General features: G+C 43.9%; 1 protein-coding gene across 1 annotated transcript in view; it reads right to left on the minus strand.

Annotated features, from left to right (window-relative positions):
- Nucleotides 1-865: 865 nt before the first annotated feature.
- Nucleotides 866-22,799, minus strand: part of LOC144773831 (interphotoreceptor matrix proteoglycan 2-like) — an 896,924-nt gene continuing 874,990 nt past the window's right edge. The window contains exon 19 of the mRNA XM_078658926.1: nt 866-988. The gene's annotated coding sequence lies outside the window, so the exon portion shown is untranslated. The remainder of the gene's footprint in view (nt 989-22,799) is intronic.

The following is a 22,799-nucleotide window of genomic DNA, read 5'->3' on the forward strand; positions in this document are numbered from 1 at the left end:
CGCACACTATTTTTAAAGATGGAAGAGGCTAATCGTATCCAAACCAGGAGCTAGCTCTTGTCAGGTACAACAATGTAGAGTAGGTGCTAGTATGTAGCATGCAGCCTACACCTGGCCCACATTCTTCAGAATTTGTACGCTTTATGCATATAAACTGACCTATTTGTATACACTGAGGACCAAAATCTTCATCGACTGTGGTCAGCCAGTTTTGTACGTCTAAATGCATACGTAGAGCTGAGCGCCATGCATGTCATTGAATTGCGTCACGATACAGCATATCTATCCCAAAGATCTTTTTTTCTGTCATGTTCATGATCCAAAAAGGCATGATTACAAATGTGTGATTACATTGTGTCTCAAAAAGGGAATGAATCGGTGTTGACAAGATTGCATGAATTATGGAAGAACACAAGTATGTGGAGCTTATGATGAAAAACAATATAATGTTACTAACATTTGTTTCCAACATGTGGTGAGCTACTGACAAAGGCTTCAGAAACTTTTAATGGCTTCTTCAGGAGAGAAAAGAATGGGACAGGTGTCCACTCATATAGAGGTGTAAATGTCCACCACCAAAACTGTGAGTTCAATGACGAAAGCTGACACTGTCATTGACCTTCGCTGGATGATCAGCACATTTGGACTGTCTGCTACAAACCACTTCATTTAAAGATCTATTGAAGCTAATGATCCCCAACTTACTCGTACTGTTTGAGAACAAATCCTACCTTTGGAACCTCTTTTAGTCATTGTGCTAAGGGAGCATCACTAAAACACACACAGTCAATCAATAAAAAGAATAAAAGATGCGAATCATTTTTTAGAATTTCTAGTTTGAATCCACAAAGTATAATTGCAGATGCCAAACTGGGCTGTGGTCGATCCTTCATGGTTGGACCGGTAATCCATTATTATGGCAAGAGTGAGGTAATCATCAGCTTCAGCGTCCATACATTCTGTACTGTCTTTCATTTGTATTCACTTCCTAAAAAAGAAGAGAACGGATACATTAATTGGTATTAAGAAGAATTCTGAAGCAGGACCTGCTCAGGTAGCCCTCTAAAGTGTGTATGCCTAATTCAAGGGCTCAAGTCCAGGAAATAAGTAGATCTATTAAAAATGACGTAGTGCTGACATTGAATTATTTAAGTCTGTCAGACACAGCGTTATGCCTGTCAGAGCTTACACAAACACTACATAATGAGCACAGAAAGGGCTAATATGTCAGGCTCCCATAGCTGCTGCTTTTTGCAGGCATCATTCACATTTTGGATAAGCCCACTATACATCAATTGAGATCTGTAACTGTTATTCATGACATATTGAGTTTGTCTTCGTTTCTGAGTGAATCCACACAAGGACCACCAGACAAAAGACTCCACAAAGAAAAGGAGGCCCAATGCTTGAGAGAGTCAGCAGTGCAAAGAAGTACACACCCATCTGCTGGATCCAGGTTACTGATAGGTGGCGAGTCACAAAATGTCTATTAGTCAATCTTTCTGTCAATTTATTAACCGTGGAGGTTAATGTTGTGCATGTCATTAGTTTGTGTAACTGTAGCACTGTTAGGTAGGAAGATGTGAAAATGAAGCAAGAAGGTCTCAACATGCTTCCTGTGCAAGTCAATCACATTCTAATGACAGTGTGGTGGCCATTCTGGAACCAAACAAAACAAATCTTGGAGACAGACTGGCGTAATTTCAAGGTACAAAATCACATCTCTGCTCATTGATTCAAATATTATTTTGACTTTAAACTTTCTAATGCATTTCAGCTGACTCCACACACGCATCACAAGGAAGAGTAGTCAATCACAGTAACAGGTATGCAAGGCCAAACAACTGCAACACATCACTCACCTAAAGCACTTACACGCCGTCAGATCTAGAGTAACTGATAGGTGAAAATCGGAGGATGCCGAAAGGATTGTTAGCCAAGCCTTTTGTCAATCAATAACACAGGTGAAACAAGCCTCCCTCACATCATAGTAATTATCAGTAGAGAGACTTTGCCTCATCATTGTGAAGTATATCGCCTGCTCAAAGTCACACAACATTTCAGTAATTTCCAAAGATGGGGATTCACCCCCACAATGAGAAACAATGTAGCTCAGTGTTATGGCATGAGGTAATCATTCTCTATCACCGGCAGGATCTTTATCTGTGGCTTCACTTCTGGGGTCCACCATGCACTTGGACTATGCATTTGAAGGGAATTGCTGTCTTTACCTTCCACACTCACCATGCTCCCAGCTGCTCTGCACTCTTGACAGGTACTTTTAGCGCAGTCACAGTGCAGTAGAAAGCATGTTGCAGGCAACCAACAAACAGGTTCAGTAGTCACCATTCAGCATGGTGGAGGAATGACTTGTTTCATTGGGAGTGGTGGTGGCTGAACGTGGCCTAGGTACGCAAGAGGAGGGGAGCTAGAGAGAGGAAAAGGCAGGGAGGACGAAGCAGGCACGTTAAAATCAAGGAGAGGAGAGGCACAATCAACTGTAAGGTTGAATTATTTGGAAAAGGAGTGCAAGTAGACCACAAGGAAGCTTCCCCACTACCGTGGGTAGGTAGATCCAAATCCATAAAAATCCTTGTTTTTGACATCTCAACGTGTCATCTAAAATCTTGAAGAATGGAATCAGCCGTAATCCTGGACAGCACTTCAGATGAGCAGTCTGGCTCGAAGCGTGTTTTATTCCCCATGGTCCCCCTTAACCTGCAAACCAGCCTGCCTTTATTAGCCCGATTCATAACCTTCCCCCACATTTTTTCTGTTCAGCAAGGAAACGTATTGTGAGTCAAATTCTATGGATTGACAAAGCTTGAAGCACTCAAACACTATTCGACTTGATTTGAATGATCGCTCACGGCCGGGGCTCAGTTTGTTCTTATGCAAAGAACACTGCTGTTGCGTGCGGCCTAGAGGTCATAAATTTGATACGTGGCAATAATTACAAATATTTACATCATTACCCGCTTAAATCAATTAGGTATATTAATAATGAAAATAGTAGTGCAATGTTCTTACCAAGGCAGGTCACACTATTGCTAGAAGTAGGAAGATTGGGATTTTAAGTTTTTATGAAACCAAAAATGAGGTAAGCAAAAGTAATAAAAGGCATTCACACCTACCTACTTAGTTTTTTTACACAGGACTGGATCGACTCCAGTCACTCAACACTGCAGACGACGAGTTCTGATGACGAGTTGACTACTGTACTACTGCACGTGCACGAGGCCAGCCCACGTGTCTCTGCTCTGGACCATCACGCCCTGAGGGGAGGGACAGAGAGCAGGGCCAATCACTGCATGCCTTTGCAATAAGTCATGACATGGATTGGCCATACTCAGTTAGAGCCTCTTACGCCCCCCCACACCTCATGTGCGCTCCGGACTGTGAGAGGCACAGTGTGGCAACCCCTCTCAGCCAATACAGACGCTGTTCCAGCAGCTCCAGGATTGGCTTAGCAGGGATACCCGCTGCTCATTAGGAGACAGAGGGCTACAGAGGTGATAAACCCTCGCTCTCATAGTGTGCAGCCGCCAGCCAGAGCAAACACTACTAGTCCACATGTTGGGTTTGGGTCAGCGAAATTCTCCGACCCAAACCCAACATGCGCACTTGTGCTTCATGCGCTCGGCTCCACCACCCCCTGCTGACAATGACATGTCAGTCAGCATGATGACGCCGGAGTCAACCTGCTGGCTGCCACGCTCCACCCCTTCACACTGAGCCGCTGAGCTAAAGACTCGGGCGCAGCCCGGGATTAAATTAAAAGCCAGGTAAAAGAACTAATGAATAATAGGGGCCAGAAATTACTAGTAGGTCAATGCCCCAGCGCCCTAATTGACACACCACCATTATTAATGACCATTTAATAGGAAATAGATGCACGTTGGAACCTGCAAAAAAGAAACCTTGAAATTGATTCTATTTTTTTCTATTCCTCCCAGGATAACATATTTCATCATGAAGAAACAACGTCCTCTACACCACCAAAAATGTTGCATATACTTGTACTTTGTCCTTGATTATTGTAAGTGTTTTTAAGGCCAAACCTTCTGCATTACGCAGCCCTTCCCCCAAATCCTGCATCACACACAGTCAGCTCTGGTAACCACAGTGGGTGGTTAAAGGAGTAGCAATGAAAAGGAAGAAAAACATCTTAAAATAGGCACTTGAACGACCACTGTTATCTCATGGTTCCCGCTCAAAATGGGGATGAGGAAATAGGTTTTTTATAGAATGTTCGGAAATTGTTAGCAATCTTTAATGTCAAAAAGGACAGGATGCAGTCTCAAACTGTAAGACGGCACACTATTAGGCTGTTGGGTCTCCTAGTACTCACAGACTCTACAGAGGTTTCACGTTACACATCATTAGATCTTGTTTTAGCATTGAGGACTATAACTTTATAACTTTTGATACATTGTAGAAAGCGCAGTCTGGAAAAAGAGCATGAGTTATGTCTCCATAATGTTCCTAATTTCCCTCCTTATTCTTCTTTAGCTTGAGGTAATGCAACAACAAACTATTAATCGGTGTGCTTCCTATTGGTGGCTATGCAGAATTTCAAAGAAACATGTTGATCTAATTCATCCCATCGAAATAGTAGGTTATGCAAAATCAGAGAATGGAATTAACTGAACGTTACACTGGATAAACTATTATGGTGTGAATCCTATTACAGAAACCGAGGTAAAGGTATTGTGCATTATAATGGGTAGGTAAAGACCATGCATTGAGGTCTACAGAACAGTAGTAAAATGGCAGCCCATTTCTCAGCAAAAACAGCATCTAATGGGGTAGTCAGTAGACCAACAAGAAATTCTTACTAGTTAAAAACAACTACGTGTCCTAACTTAACATGGAATGCAAGAATTAAAGTGTAAACATACACCTTAACTTCGTGCTTCTTCTGTGGGTTTAGGTAGGAAGTGCAAGAATGTAGCAGAGCTGGCGTAGACTAGAGGAAAGGAGACCATTATATTTATTGTTTACTCTTTAGAAACAATTTAGTTTTGTCAGTTGCTTGGTTTTTAGTTGTATGGGTTGTTTATTTCTATAATGTGTATTGGCCTTCTTTAGGTTTTGTGGTTCTATTTTCGGTTTCGATTTGATTTTGATGTTTATTCCCGATAACCTTTCTGGGTGTCTGTGGAATGTGGTTCAGGTGAAGAAGCAACACAGCCTCACTAATGCAGTGTTTGAAACTGGAACATTCTTAGGAAAATCAAACTGATCAAAGGCCACCAGGACACCAGTCAAGGAGGGGCAATAATGCAAGTCATTTTCAATAGGGTTCAAGGAATTATTACTATACACATCTGGCACTATTACACAGCAATGTACAAGACATGTTGCCCACATCGACTTCGCCCCTCAGAAGCATTGAGAAGTTTCATCATTTCTCATTGTTCCAGCACCTTTCCTCTTGCAGGTTCTTCACCTTATGAATACGTCTCAAAGAAATATCTCATTGGAAGTTGGGATTGATTATTGCTGATTAACAAAGACAGTTATGCAATTTTTTGAAATGCTAATGGAATAGCCTCGCTGGGGAGGCTACACTCAGAGATCAAGCATTAGATCTGTTTTTGAAGTGCTCTCAGGAAAAGTCAGCCTTTTCTCCATAACGCATGTCCATGAGTTTGCCTGGACACCTTTTCGAAAGCCTGATAAACATATCTAAACATGGTGATGCTGCATCATGTCTGTGCTTATAAATTGAGCTACAGTGTAGGGAAAGTCCAGACCGTACTTCAGGAACTGTTTGGAGGCATCCAAATGATTAATGACTAAATTAGTAAATGACTTTTTTAACATGATGTCAGTGAGTTTTGCCAATTTCCCAAGAGCTTGAATGTAAGGAGCCAGGAAGGAGGTGGTGTTCACTGTTTGGAGGGCGAGGTTGCCAGAGGCGAAGACTTTAGGGCCCATATAGGCAATTTTCTTCGACTTCCTGAAGATGCCATGGGAAACATACTTGGGTTCAATCTGGGTGAAGAATCATTGACTATCAGGCTTTCTGCTGAATCATGAGAAGAAAGATATTGTGGTTCACCTGGCTGGGACAGGTTTATGTTGTCTAGCTATTTGCCTGTGTACCTCTGGGCCTGTTCTGAGGGCAGTATCTGTGTGCATGCTGAAGGATGCACTCACTAAATGGGAGACAGTATATTTGCAGACTCTGATTGTTTAAGCACCAAACACCGGCACCATAGCCCATTGAGGTGGAATATTGGGAGGCATCAAGGGAGATGCTGGAGTCACAAAACCTGCAAGACCAGTGTTACCCTTGGGATTTGCCCAGATGGTCAGGAGCTATCTGGAATAAATCCAGCATTGCCAGTCAGAAGGCTTTAAACTGCACCAGTTCAGTGGATGAAGCCAGGATCTCCAGTATTTTTTAATGTCTGAATTTTCCCTGACAAAAAAGGAAGAGAAGGACATTGGTGAACAGAGTCAAGACTCTGAATCTGTCAGAATTATTTCAACAGGCCCGAGGGGAAGCAGAGTTTACTCGGTCTAAAGTAGGGGTTGTGGCATACACAGGTGCAAGACTCAAAATACAAACAGTAACCACAATAAGCTGATTGTCCAGTCAAATACTTGCTTTTATGAAATGTATTATTTTAATGCAAGCACACAAAGCATAGAAGCAACAGTTTAAATAATATCCATAGTCTTGTAAGGATTGGTGTACTAGATAGTATTCCTGTATCCCTCTTTCTTTTAAAGTAGGGCTGGTTATTTCCTATTAAAAAATGACATACCTTTCAGATGTGGCCCATACTAGTACACACGCAACAAAGTCTACGTTTGGACTTAAGAGTTCACTTCAGCAGCGTTGCATGCAACATTAATGCAAGTCCCCTGCAGGTCTGATGAGCAGTCGTACTCCACCTGATGGAAGCCGCAATGCAGGAGGACCATGGAGCATCTTCAGGGGCTCAGGTCCTCTGATGGCAAAGGCCCGTGACCGCTCATTGTCTTTTCCCGATAACGTGTCGGGACTCCTCAGCTTTTGTTCATTCCCCGTCGATATTGGACATCCTCTCCACATCTCCTGTGGCAATTGGTAAGTGTCCTTCCAGGCAGCCTAGAAACACAGCAATCCAGGGTGATGGTCCTGACTTCACATCGGGCCCCTAGTGGTAGACCAGGTCTCTAAATCTGCTGACACAGGGATGGCCCTAGTTTCAAGGTGGCCCTCTCTTGGCATACAGGGGTTGGCAACTCTTCTGGCACACACTTTCAACAGCTCTAGCTTCTCAGTGGGCCCCTCTGGGCACACAGGAGTTGGCCCTAGTTTCAGGGAGGCCCCATCTGGCACATGTGGTTTGCTAGTTTCATATACACAAAGGCGATTGCCCTAGTTTCATGGTGTACCCAACTGGCACACAGAGGATGCCGACTTTGCAAGAACAGATTGGTGGCTCACACTCCCCCGTCGGTCTCAGCTAGACTGGGCATCTCACATTTCGCTCACTGGGATCCACTCTCCAGGATCCCCGTAGGGCCTCACTCCCTCCAAGTGGTCTGCTCCACCTTACAGGTTCTGCTGGTGTTGGCTGGCAGAAGGATGTTGCTACAGTGTCAGGGCAAATTGGCTTGACTACCTGATGGCCCATCACCCAGCAGGGTGACTAGCAAGCCTTGGTCCCTAGTCCTGTTCCAACAGCTAGAAGTCTTGGTGATCTTCTCTCCAGTTGACCCCCATCATTGGGTAAATACATATCAATGAGAACTAGCTATTGGGTGGAAGCTAGATATCCATGTCTGGGAGGAATTTTTTTTGTTTTTTATGAAGAAAACACATTTGTTTTTTATGAAGACACTCACCCACCAACCTAGTTGGTGGGATGCTTCATCATCGGGTCCCACCCAAGGCGCCAGGTGCACCTCGGGTGTGCTTCCACGCCTGATTACAGCGGAGCGGGTTTTGTACAGTGAGAGTGCAGTGAAGTGAATGAGTGTAGGTTGAAAACTGTCCCATGGGTCCCGAAAAGTTAAGGAAATGTAATAATGGGCCTTTGGCAGTATTAAAAACAGAACGGCGGATATGTGTGGTGGTTGGGTTATGTCTCCAATATCCTGTGAAGTCTACATGTTTCATCTAGGTTCCTTAGTATACTGGCTTTCGTCAGGACCTATGTGCGTAGAAAGGTTAGTGATCGTCAAGTGTAGTATTGTTTAGATCAGTATGTGTCGCATGTGCTAAGGTGCATTAACTGAGAGAGGAGGTGTTCCTCAAGTTGCTCAATTCACTGATACTTTCAGAGTGAGCACCATGAATCCCGTGAGGGGGCCGGATCTGTAGTCACACATTCGTCAAGATCTCGAGCCCTCAATCCATACCTACTGCAACCTGCTACCGGGATTCCCCATCATTGAACAGTGCTGTTCAACAACCTGTGGAACTCATGCTCTTACCTATAAAGCCCACATCAAGACATGGATGTGATTTAGTGTTTGGTCCTTTGATATTTGTGTTGTGAGTGTCAACTTCTTTGAAGTGCCTTCTCCTCTGCCCTATCCTTTCTCAAAAAGGGCAGCCTGCCACAGCAGGAGAGTCTCCAAATTTGGCTGACCCATAACACAGGCCCAGGAAGTAACTGGGGATCAGACCTAGCTTCCAGCCACTACTGAAATAGGTTTCACAAACTTTTAATAACATAAGCCTTCCCCTCTTTCAATATTACCTGCTCCATCTGTGCCAACCTTGTGAGTCCCACCATCTCGCCTGACAAGAAGCCCAGGCCTCAGTGATTAGTAACTCTTCCTGGAATCACAAAGACGTTCGATGTGCGCCGCAGCCACATCACAACCCACCTGAGAGACCTGCAATGGCTCCCCGTCAACAAGCGGATAACCTTCAAGCTCCTCACCCACGCACACAAAGCACTCCACTACACCGGACCAACGTACCACAACAGACGACTCAGCTTCTACACCCCCACCCGACAGCTCCGCTCCGCCGCCCTCGCCCTCGATCTCGCCGCAGTTCCCCTCATCCAAAGAGCGACCTCCGGCGGCAGATCATTCTCCCACCTCACTGCCAAGACCTGGAACACCCTCCCCACCCACCTACGGCAGACCCAAGACCTGCTGACCTTCAGAAGACTCCTCAAGACCTGGCTCTTCGAGCAGTAGCAGCACCCCCAGTGCCTTGAGACCCTCACAGGTAAATAGTGAGTTTTACAAATGCTATGATTGATTGATTGCTTCCCTTCCTCCAGTGTATGTATTCCCACACTACCCCTCAGGAATGTCAGTAATCAACATCTCCTCTCTGGGGTTAAAGTTCTCAGTTCCACTAGCCTTTCCAATGACTGGACTTCCAAACTCTCTACACCTACATTCCGGCACACACACACACACACTCAAGTATCACACGTTGTGCGGCAGTACCCACAGTCAGCCGGTAGACCAAGGGTGAGTTCATTTACATAAACAGCCAGTAGGCATCACTCCAGTGGCACAGGTAAAAAGATCTGTTTGCAGTACTCATCCTTTCCAAGCGCAAAACCGATATGCTACCACCACAGTTTCCTTGTGAAAGAACAGGATTTTGCCTTCCTAAGCCAATTATTCTGTTTTTTGTGGGAAAATATTTTTGAAGATTCTTTGATGTAGGGCTACTTACTTAAAGGTATGCCAACGCCTAAAGTAACATGGCCTCTCTCTCCCTAATGGTTTTCAGGAGCATTAAAGCACAGGAGTGCCAATCCGCAACATTGTTTTCCAAGTCTAAATACCATTTACAGAGTTTAAGTGCATCTGACAAGCACACCTACTCGAAGCATTGGCAACACGATTTAAACTGTGATGTTTCTGTGAAAGAAATTTCATTGGCAGCGCACAAAGAGAGTACCAGACATCCATCTAAGCAGCACCAAAAAAGAAAACTATATAGCAGCATGCCAGTTGGTACCTGTTAATTCTCAATAAAATTACACCAGGCAAACAGCATTGCAGTTGTAAATGTAAATGTATTTCGATTTATATAGCGCACGAATCACCCAGGGGTCTCAAGGCGCTTGCTTAGGGAACCCGTCCTGGTATTCCCCTGTGAGATACCCCGGCAGGGTATCCACAAGGTGAAAGCCAGGCATCCCGCCGCGAGGGGCCGTAGTGGAGATTAAGCAAGCTATTGCCCAGAGTCGCAGAGTGTGACCCCGTGAGTCGAGTAGGCACCGGAGCGAGAATTGTCAAGTCCGTGGAATTTTGAGCCCGAGACCCGCCGAGGCGGGGAATCGAACCCTGGTCCACGGCCGATCTAAGCTTCCGGGTCTGCCGCCTCTAACCACTGAGCCACGCTTGAATCCATATGTTACCACTTAGCATATCTGGAGAGCTACTGAAGGGGAAAAGTGTTCCAGTCAAGTCTGTCACCTGTAATGTGAGAAATCTGGTGAAATGTTTATCCATCAAAAATATGTATTATGAAGTACAAAATCTAAATGTGAGGAGGCCCAGACTGGACATAGCCCACCGGAAAAATGTCCAGTGCCCGGTAACAGGGTGGGGACCTTTTACAGCTGAGGGGGCCGGTTTAGCTCCTGGGTGCCGGACGAGCCTTTAGCGATTCGGCGCGTTACAAACAAAGCAAAACAAATGGTTTTAATGCATGTTCGCTTCAAAACCATTTGTTCTTGTAGTTGTTTGGTTCCTGTCTTCTGCAAGGTCCCTGGGACCAGGATAACTGCTGCCCACCAGTAGAAAGGGAGGTAAGGCGTCTGCTAATACTTGGCTCAGAGAGTCCTGTGCAGATATGATTAGTTAGCTTTAAAGTATTCTAATGTTCAGGTACCAAATTAAATACAGTAATGCAGACTGTTTTCAAAGATGTTGGGAAGCTAAAGACTTTAATAGCATATTTCCATCAGATTTTCTCTCCTTTCCAGAGTAATGAAGATCAACACATAAAGATGGGGTTTATGTAATGTTCGTTTATTCTTCATAAAATGGGTCTCATTCACCTTTCAACTCCATGAGATTCTATTTAGTACATATTTTCTACAGCTGCATCACCTGAAAGCTGTCAAAAAATATATATTCCACTTTACTAACCTTATTTTGCCATCCCAATGACACTTAAATATGCCAAACAATTGGGGGCGTGGTTTGGACGCCAGAGAAGATGGCGGTGTAAGCTATTACCTCCTCCCGTGGCGCTGCTTTCCCTTTGCATTTCTATGCGTAATTTCGAGATAGTGACGACCCTTGCACCAAGTCGCGATGTCGGAATGTGAGGACTTGCTTTGTGAAGAATTCCGATGCGGCTGCGAGTCTGTTCCAGGCGAGAACGATCGGCCTGAAACTCCGAGCCTCTCCGCTCACGTCGGATCCTGTCTGACAAACACGAGAAGCGGACAATCTTCTGCGGCCCCAAGCTACTGCTGCCCTACGCTTTTGAGGTGAGGTGTCCGGAGCCCAGTACAACCAGCTTAGGGCAAGCTCTGCAGTCCGTTGTTGCAGATCTGACCACCCGGACTGCCCGACCCTACTGGCTGAAGCGCGCGCTTGCTCCCAAAATGGCGGGCGGACTCGGCGCTCATTAGGGATCTCGACTATTCAGATTACTGTCACAACATATGTAACTCTGCGGTGGCGCTTACACTCAGACGGTCCAAACAACAGATGCCCTTTCTTCTTTTTGCGATGCAGCCTTGATGGCTGTAAAAATGCTGGGAAACATTACTGCCTGTATTAATGCGTAAAAGCAGAGATCTGAACAGGCGAGCAGCAGGCTGACTTTTATGACTCACAACAGCTACTTCCAAGTCTAAGTTTATCCCAATGATGGACAATAACACATAACTAGCACCGTGTATTGCCTGTGGTTTATGTTGGTGGAGTCTACTCAGAGGGCAACTGTTAAGCTAGATACAGGTGTCTTTGTGCAGATGCAGGCTACTGGCGTCCTTCTGCTATCATGTATTTGGCATGCATGATTCTGACGCGGTGTGATATCTGAGAATTTTATTTTACCATCTTCATTCATGCTGCTTTCATATCTGAGAAATGTACTTTACCATCTTCATTCATGCCTGGTTCTAAAATGGCTGCCGCCTAAAATACCTATGTCTAACACTAGCCTTGCCTGACCCTAAAATGGCCACCTGATGGAGGGATCTTAACACTGTGGTTCCTCTGCCTGTCATAAATATACCATTTAACTAGTGCCGAGATATTTCTGTGGAGTGTTCTCCCCACCAGTCACTAACCACCATCTATTGAGCTCCGAGGAGCAGCTGCACATCTGTCAGGAGCAACCGGAAGACGGATCTTCCCTAGGAAAATACTGCTTGCATCACAACTCGGCTCCCACAGCTTGTTCAACAAAGAAGCAAAAAACCTCAAGAGACTTAAAGCCGATCCACCAAATCCTGACTCACCTACTAAAGGTAAAAAAGACATCAATGTCAGAATGGACACAATACTGAATAAATTGGCAGAAGTTCACGACTTGGCAAAATCTACAAAGGAAGACATTTCTGCAATCAGACAGGATATCAGAGGTACCAACACCAGGCTAACCGAAACAGAGGCCAGGATAAGTCATCTAGACGACACGGAGACTAACGTCTGCAAATCCCTCAAAAACTTATCAACCACACAGATTCCCTGACTAGGAGGCTATCTGAGTTAGAAGACAGAAATCGGAGAGGGAACCTACGAATTTTCGGAATTCCGGAGGGTTCGGAGGATGCTTCCAGTTCTTGCATCTCGTTCTTAGAATCCTGGTTTTCACAAGCAACTAATCTAACCTTCCATCATCTTGGCCTTTATGCGTAAAAACAATCCTATTATATGGAAATCCAGCAAAATCTTTATCTCTCAGGACTTCAGTAAGAAGACAGTGGACATAAGGACATGTTTTCTTGCTCTTCGACCCAGATTACGCTCCTTAAACTACCAATTTGGTTTTGGAGGCCCAGCAAGGTTCTGTGTGGTCATCCAAGGGGTTCCCCAGGTTTTTACAGATCCCCAGAGACTCAAAAGATTCCTCGATGGCCCGGATGAACTCTCTATTGACATGACAAGGCCTGGTCCTTCCGCTGCAAGCACATGAATATCCTTCTGAAATGGCCTCAATACATGGTTGCGATTTTACTGCTCTGTAATGTATTCTCAATTCTGTTTGTTGTAGCTGTCTTACAACTGCTTGATATGCCTTAGTAGAGTATCAACTAGGTTCTTCCCTCGAAAGGGTGTCAAACTTTAGGATGAGCTATCTATGGTCACTACAACAACTGGTGCTTTCTCTGCAAACACTGGAATAACCTAAGTTTCATCACTACATGGCTCCGGTTCGCTACTCTGTGACATGTTCAAAAATGTTGGTTGGTTGAAGCTGTTTCACTTGGCAGAATCCTAATGTTGGGAACATTACTAGGTGGGGACAATATTAGACCCTGGTTCCTACTGATATGTGCTCAGGTGGTTTCCCATTTACATATGTACATCATCCTAACGCTAGATCTTGGCTAACACAATGTTGCTTATTTTCAGGGTTCAGATATAACCGAGTCCTCAACGTACCACCTGCAAGGTTTACATTGCCTTTACTCCTGCAATTGTTCTAATTAAACCCTTTATATCTGACAGTTTTAGCAGTCAGAGTAATAACTGTGACACGCTACGTACCCCCTCTAGACCACATTAATGGCTGCCTTACATTTAGTTAATATTAGTCATTTAGTTAACAATAGTTACTCAATTAGCATCCGCTGTTCTGAATATGGGACTTGATTCAATAGTCCCACATGGTTTGTTTATTGCCATGGGAGGGGAGCTATTTTCTCCTTGTCGCCATGTCTACTAGTTCCTTTCAGGGTGGGGTGGGAGGGGTTGGGGGAGGGGTGGGAGGGGGTCAGGTTCGACTTTAATTTGGTTATTGTTATGTATTGCTATTACATTTTGCTTACTTTTGTCTTTATGTTGGTATTTTCTTTGCTCGAATGCCAATTTACAACTTTTAACTATGGCCCCACGTTTCAACTTGGAGAGGTGCTCCAGCACTCATTCGTCTATCTCCATGGTCCAATGTGTAACGCATCATGTCTGTTTGAGTCATATACGCTGGCCTACCTGGTACACGCGATACATGTGGTACATGTGGTACGGTAGTTGCGTTGGGCTCCCTAAAAGTGCTCACACTAATAGTGCTCATACTAATTGCATAGTTGATACCTCACAGTCACACACCCCTATATACGACCTGCACACACTGACAGTTCACATGGGACGGTGGTCTTTAGACCTTAATAGCAGCAGTGGTATTTATTTAGTTGGGATCACACTTATAACATTTATGATGTCACACAGCACACTCAAAACCCCCCTAGGGATTTCTATGCTGAATAACCTGAAAATACTCTCGCTTAACGTTAAAGGTCTTAACCATCCGGTTAAACGGAGGAAGATTTTGGATTATCTCCAGAGACAGAAAGGGGATGTTGTTCTTTTACAAGAAACAAAGATCGACGCCAAACAATTCAATACACTTAAAAATAGATTTTACAATGAAGTTGTAGGTTCTGAGGCAGTAGGTAAGAAAAACGGTGTTCTGACCCTTATAGCAAAAAAGTCAAATATTGAAATAGGAGCATACACGGCCGACACTAATGGGAGGTGGGTCACAACTAAATTGATTAAGGACAACACAGAGTTCTATATTACCAATGTTTATGCGCCTAATACTAGCGAACTAGACTTCTGGAATGACCTAACTATACAGATCGAATTTATCCCAGATTCGGCTATGCATATCCTTACAGGGGACTTTAATCTACCTCTAGATCCGGCTCTAGACAGGGACTCACGGTGCGCTTATCGCAGCAACAATTCCCATAAAGCCTTTACTAACCTCTGCTCCCGGTTCAATTTGCTGGACTCTTGGAGATTACAAAACCCCACAAGTAGGGAGTACTCTTTTTACTCACCACCTCACAATTCCTACACACGTATTGATTACCTATTTATCACAAGTAATACAACCGCTAGAATCCTGGAGACGTCAATAGAGCCCAGGGTGGTATCTGATCACTTCTGTATCTCACTCTCTATTTCCATCGTAAAACCGTCCAGTCGTCAGTCCATTTGGAGATTGAATGATGAGGTGTTAGAAAAAGAACAACATAGGAAACTCATAGAAATCCAGAGTTACCTGCTGCACAATAAAAGGAATGACACGTCTGACCTAACCCGCTGGGAGGCTCTGAAAAGTACTATTGGGGGTGAAATCATTAAAATCAGATCAGCAGTAAATAAGGAATACAACAAGGCCCTTGACGACTTAGAAAAGGAGATCTCAGCCCTAGAAAGCAAGCACATAGCATCTAGGGATGAGTTAATAATGAATGAATTGGTGAACGAAAAATATGAATATAATAAAATGATAAGCAATAGAGGTGGGGTATATATTAACAGGCAAAAGAAATTCTGTGAATCAAAAAAGGCAGGTAAAAGCCTAGCTGCCTACTTAAAATTTAAAGTACAGAAGAACGCGATTAATAGTATAAAAGATCACAATGGCGTAGCACATTCTGACCCAGACAAGATAGCTGAAATCTTCAAAGATTTTTATAATACCTTATATTCTAAGAACAAAGAGGTAGATAATACTAAGATTCAGGATTATTTGAACAAGTGTGACCTGCCAGCCCTCTCAGAATCGGAGCAGTTAGAACTCAACAGCCCAATAATCATCCTGGAAATTGAAAAATCAATTAAATTGCTTAAATGTAGGAAGGCCCCTGGCCCTGATGGGTTTAGCTCAACATTTTATAAGTGTTTCCCCTCGCTTTTAACTCCACCACTCCTACATCTGTTCCACGAATTCAGTGAGGCACGTAGAGTCACAGGAACTCTGGCTGAAGCCATCATTGCAGTTCTACCTAAGGAAGGGAAAGACCCGACACTCCCAAAAAATTACAGACCGATTTACCTCATCAACATAGATTGTAAGATTTTTGCAATGATTCTGGCTAACCGTCGAAAAAAATTCTTGCCCAAACTTATTCACCCCTCACAGGTTGGTTTTTTAAAGAATAGACTATCCAGCGACAATACCAGGATCTTGGCCCATGTATTAGAAAAAGCAAAACTTACTAAATCACCTACAGTAGCCATCACGCTCGATGCTGAAAAGGCTTTTGACAAAGTTGATTGGACATACTTAGAAGCGGCACTGAATGAATTTGGGCTTGGAGAAACTTGAATGCAGATGGTAATGTCTCTATATTTTAGCCCCTCGGCTAGAGTCCGTGCAGGTGGCTCGATCTCACCATCCTTCCAGTTACAACAAGGAACTAGACAAGGTTCCCCTCTTTCTCCCTCACTATTTTTACTTGCCATTGAACCGTTCTTAGTTCACATTAGGAACAACGACCGTATCTCAGGGGTCCACTTTAACGACTATACGGTCAAAATTACCGCCTACGCCAATGACGTTTTAGTGGTTTCTGAAGAGGCTGATAAGGCTAATCCTGATCTCATGTCCTCAATTGAAAGCTTCTCTAGTGTGTCCGGGTACAAGCTAAACAAAAATAAGACTAAAGTAAAACTCCTAAATAACCTCAGTAACAAAGAGATTATGGGAGACTCCGGCCTGTCATGGCAACCAAAAACTTTTAAGTATCTAGGACTTGACTTTGATAAAGACTTGATCTCTACCCTTCACACTAACAAAACTTTAGTCCTCAAAAAGATCTCCACATTACTAGAATGGTTGTCCCCTAAATTTCTTTCATGGTGGGGCACAGCCGAAACTCTGAAAATGATGGTAACTCCTTTGGTGAATTATCTAGCTAGCATGCTACCGATGACTTTCTCCTCTGATTTCTTGAACAAGATTTATAAACTATTCAATACATTCCTGTGGCAGGGGTAGAAACCAAGAATATCACTGAATAAACTACAGCTATCTAAAGTAAAAGGTGGTCTGGGTCTCCCTAACTTCAGGAATTGTCAAACGGCATTTCTCTGCAAGCAAGGAGTCAATTTGTTGACTGTACACCCGGACTATACACCAATTTGGCAAGATATAGAGAAGTCAATCATAGATAAAAATGCCTTTATCTGCCCTCCTCACCATTGATCTCTCCCATCTTCCTCACACACGATATGTTCTCCTTAACACCAGAAGAGCCCTCCTACGAATAAACCTCATTCTTAAATTAAAAGTAAATAAGTCTAATATAGCCTCTTTATGGCAAAATCCTCTCTGAGAATTGAAGGTAATATGCTCTATTGGGAGCTCTGGTCTCAGAAAGGTATAAACTTAGTTAAAGATCTCTATGCAGGTCCCCACCCATTACCTTTCACAACCCTTCAGAGCCAGCACAATTTAACTCCCATGGACTTTTACGACTTCCTAAAATTGGAAGCTCCTCTCTCTGCACGTCTCCAGAATATACAAACTCTTCTTACCTAACCCTAGGAAGGCACATAAACGTAATGAGGCCAAATGGGAATCCGAAATCAACTCCACCAATATCTCATTTGAATGGGATCAAATATATAGCACAGCCTTCTCGAATAAAATATCCCCTATTCTATCTCAGACTAAATACATGTTACTCAATAGGTCATACTGGACTCCTGAAAAACATTTTAAACTCCGCCTAAAAGATAATCCGACATGCTGTAACTGTAACTCTGCTGTTGGAGACCTCGCTCATATGCTCTTCACCTGCCCCACCTTACAGCTTTATTGGGATTAAATGTATAATAGTATAGGACACATCCTCAACATTAACCCTCCAAGGGAATTTTCATATATCTTACTAGGCGTCCTGGACCCAGCACTAGTCAACGATAACAACCGACACCTGTTGGACCTCCTGCTCACCTTAGCCTGTAAAGTCATATTATGCAAATAGAAGAACGCTAAACATGTATCCTTTAGAATTTGGCAAGAGTGGCTGTCCTTCTTAAGGGGAGCGGACAACCCGGCACGCCATACCTCTCCATGGCGTAAGTCTAATCGAAACTATGGACATCCCTAGACGCCTCATCATTCTCATTTGACCCTCCGTGATTCCATCCTATCATGGTAATATATGTAACCTCATTGTAACCTCAGTGTATTGTATGTAATCACACTGCTTATTTATGTGGTCACTTGTAACATATACATATTTGTTCACTGCTGTTTTCTCACCATGTGGCCTTCATGTAGACATTAGATGTAATCAATAGGCACTTGAGCATGTCAACATGTATGCAATGAATAACTTGAATGTATTATTTGAGTCGCAACCATTACTATTGTCATTTCATTTACTTTCTTTTCGTTCTTATCCCCTTTATTTCCTTTATTTCATCTATGTAGTTTTTTTTCCCTTTGTATTACTGGTTTTCAATAAAAAATTATTTGAATTAAAAAAAAATATGCCAAACAATTTATTTTTTATGAAGCTGCCATTTCAACTCTTTTCAGGTTAGTATATTTGATTATACCGTTACATAGAATGGCAAATGTTAAAAGTGATTCTAATCATGAATTAAAAAACTTTCATGTCCCCAACACCACTGCCCTGACTATTTTATTACAGAATCTAAAGGAGAGTGAGTTATCTTTTGCCGGCATGTGCCTGATACGAATGGGTCGGTTAATTCTAACCATTCTGAACTCCTGTTTACACATGGACTGAAGGTATTTAACGCACCTGATAATTATCAGATGCATTAAATAGCAACCAACATTAAATTTCGGTAGATCAAACCTGCCAAAGTTTAACAGGGAAAAACATACTGTATTTACTGTATCATGCAAATATTGGTGTGTTAAGCAGCAAAATCCTCATGTTATTCCCCACAAAAATATCATTGGTGTTAAATAATATATCCCGTGGTATCGTTAATTATAAGGTGTGTTAAAAACCACCTAAACTCAGAATCAGGCCCTATATGTAGCCTAAAGTGTTACTATAGATGGAGTAACATTACAGTTTCACATAGCACACCCTATACTGATGTAGTTAAAGGTGCTTTCATGTGATGATGAAGCAAAAGGAGGCACTGGAAAAAATGTAAATGTCTAGCATGTCACTTTTTGGTCAAGTGGTAGCTGAGATTGATGCAAGCTTTCCTGCTTTAAATTTTTTTTGTCAGAAACCAATCCGGAAATGAGGAAAACGTTATGCTTTTTTACCCAACCCTCTTCACCCCAATGCCCCAACCTACCCCTCCCCTCCCATGAGAAACCCTTGTACTGTCTAACCGGATCAGGTTCGGTTGATGGTACCCCCTACCCTGCCCCCACAGAGTGAGTATTAGAACTAGTTTTTTTTTTTTTACTTTTTTTTTATGTCATCTAATTATTCCTTTTTTTCCCCAATCGTTTTTTTCCTTTAGTTGGATTACCCTTGTTTGTAAAGGCCCTTATTGCTTCCTAATACTATTAGTTACCCCTTTTTCTTTAACCCCCTGTTTAACCTGACCTAATCATAATGTGCCTCACTAGAAGATTGATAACAACTAAATAGCTAATTAGCTGAAAAGCTAGAGAGGGGGAATAGAGCAGAGAACTAAAAGTAATGCAGGACCTTATACTGTTGAATTCAGATCTCTACCTTTTAACCAGGGGCCCCCTTTTCACCCCAAAGGACATCAGTAGCTCATCCGCCGCCTGAACAGAGCGGATATTAAACATCTTGTTGTTAAACATGATCTTTAAGGCGGCGGGAAAGCCCATCTGGACTGTTGCGCCTAGTTTCCGGAACGCATCCATCCTCCTTCCCAGTTCCCATTGCCTTTCTAGAGTAGCCCTGGATAGATCGGATCGTATCTGGAAGGTGAACACTTTACCCGTTAAGGATTTCTGCCTTAGGGCTAAGTTAAGAATTTGCTCCTTGAGAGCGTACGTATGGAAGTTTACTAAGATCTGTCTTGGCTTAGTCCTTTGGGAGTTACGCCTGAAAGGGTCTCTATGTATCCGTTGGGTGTCTTTAGCTAACTCCTCTTCAGTTTGATCCAGGTTGAGGGACTGCTTTAAAAGCGGAATAATGAAGCTTTTAATATCTGAACCCTCGCTGCCCTCTGGTACGTTCAGGATTCGAATATTACAGCGCCTTGCATTGTTTTCCAATATTTCCATTATTTCCGCTATTGCCAGGTCCTCCTTCTTGAGTTTCAATATATCCTCTTTTGCATTATCAAGGTGCAGAGACAGCCCACCAACAGTCTCTTCCAAAGATTCCGTTCTTGAGGTGAGACCATCTATTTTGCTATCTAGGGATTCACAGTAGCTTCTGATCTCTCTCTGATTCGATGCAGACTCATCGAACCCCCTTTTGATGTCAGCCGATAAGGTAGAAAACATGAGCTGCAAAGAAGCTACTGAAATGCAAGTAGTGGAATTAGACGTGGAAATAGTATCACTACTGTCTTCTGTTATGAGAGGGGTGTCCAAGATTGCTTGTAGTGAACTATCAAGGTTTAACTGCACCTCCGGAGTTTGCCCCCCCTGACCTACTAGGTCTTGTTCTATGCCTGCCCTGCTGCATGGATCGATAACGAAAACAGCAGGTAGTGGGCTGAGGGAACCCAGGTTGATGTTACAAGCTACATCACCCCCCTCCTTAGTCGCCTTAGTTAGTTGACCCGACGGTACCTCTGACATAGAAACACTTAACCCAGTTGAAGGTACTGGTAGCATAGTACAGTTATCCTGCTCAGTACAGCTAGGGGTTACACTCGCCACCTCAACCGGGGGGACCAACAGGCCCCCTCCATGCTTAAAGTTGGAAAGATAACTGGTACAGAATCTGGTATGGTGTCTAAAACAGCTGCTGATGAAGAATGTACATCAGGGACTGACATGAAATCAGGTGGAGTTGCGGCACAGAATACTTCTAAGAGGCCTGATTGTAAAGGAGTACCCGATGGACCGGGGGTGACCGGGAGAGCAGAAGAGTCGCACGCACGGGGGGATGATCTTGACCCAAGTCCAATACCTGCGGAACAACTTTAAAGAATGAACGCAATGAAGGCGTTATCCTAGAGCTAGAATCGAGCACGGGCTTAACAGCCTTGTTACCCTTTTTTGAACGTTTGGCCTTCACCTCAGTTGAAAGGAATGACGAGGTTTTGATCGGTGTGCGGCCTCCTGAAAGTGTAGCGCTACCTTGGGGTGAACCCCCTTACTCCAGCTCAGAGAAAGATTGAGAAACCTGAACAGCAGATAAACCCCTTCTCCCCCCCTTCTTCTTTCGGGTGTATTTACCTCTACCAGTACCTTTGCTCTGTAACCCCTTGCACACAGATGGAACCGCAATAGGGGGGATCAAAGGAGCTGCTGCAACTGAAGTTTGAGACCCTACCGTCTGCCCCCCTTCCTCTTTCCCCTTCACCTCTGCCGTGAGGGCAACTCCTCCGGTTGTCACTCCTCTCTCCGCTATCACTACTTCTGCTGCGTCGCCGCCGTCGATGCTGCGGTGTTGGTAGAGACAGCAGAGCCACCAGCGCTGGCACGAGAGTCTCTCCAGAGACTCCGCAGTCGCCTTCCTCGACGGAGCTCCAGGGCGGCCCGATTCCACAGCCACAAGCCCGTCTGCGTCTGCCTCAGCGAGATCACAGCGGCACCAACACCAGGAGCCGTCGGGTCAGTTAGCACCACGCCCCCCGGGGTGAAGCACATCGACACGGAAGCACAGCGCCGCCGCCCAAACAACGCACAAGAGGGGACAGTGGGAAGGAAAGCTACTCAGTCAGAGTACGCCAGAACAACTCCACAGGTAAAACTTTGTGCCTCTCGATGCATTTTAAACCATTTTAAATTATCCCGCATGATTCTGCATGATTCTTGCTCTCCTGCGACCGCTGTGTACAACACTCTGCCGGGGCTTGGAGCGGAGTACCGTGGCAGCTAGCCAACTGCCTCCATGTTCCTCCCCAACTGTTTTTTTGATAAAACATGGGTAGTCGATTTAACTTTGGTAGGAGGTCGAGGTAACTTTCTTCTTTTAGCTAGACTTAGTGGATTTTGTGGGCTTTGTGGACTTGGTGGGCAAGGCATGATTTATGACTCATGAGCAATTTTAAGATCCTCTCCTGGAATGTTAATGGCCTGCGCACCAAACCAAGAGCAAATAGGAACGTACAATATCTGCGAGACTCGGATGCGCAGGTCATTATACTCCAGGAGACACACTTAATTGAGGCTGAGATGCTCGAGAAAGTTAAAAAGAACAGGTGGATAGATGTTTCAGTATCTACTTCCCAAACATTAAACATAAGGGGCGTGACTATCCTCTTTAAAAAATCCATAAGAGTTATTTCACAGAAGGTGGATTCAGGAGGCAGGTGGGCAATTGTCACTGTAGATATAGGTGGAGCGCGTTTGACTTTAGTAGGTTATTATGGGCCTAATCGAGATGATCCCACAGCTCTGGAACTCCTATTTTCTCACCTTTTGCACTTCCCTGAGCCAATTATCATAGCAGGGGATTTTAATATCGTGCTCGACCCCTTGCTTGATAAGACCCCAAGTAGTAGGCAGCAAGCATTCTCAAAGTCTAGAGCTTTCCTTCTTAACTCTATGAATCAATATGGATACATAGATATCTGGAGGGCAAGAGCAGGGCTAGAATCTGGATTCTCGTATCGAAACTACCAATACCGACACCAATCCAGAATTGACTTTTTTCTAATAAGTCGTAACTTAGTCGATTCTGTAAAGAACGTTAGCTATTTGCCTTCGCATCTGTCTGATCATTCCTCAGTATCCTTGGATCTCGTTGGAGTAATTAAACCTCCTTCTAGATCCTGGTCTTTTGATC

This window comes from Lissotriton helveticus, chromosome 8 (genome assembly GCF_964261635.1).
Source record: "Lissotriton helveticus chromosome 8, aLisHel1.1, whole genome shotgun sequence".
NCBI classification, from domain to species: domain Eukaryota; kingdom Metazoa; phylum Chordata; class Amphibia; order Caudata; family Salamandridae; genus Lissotriton; species Lissotriton helveticus.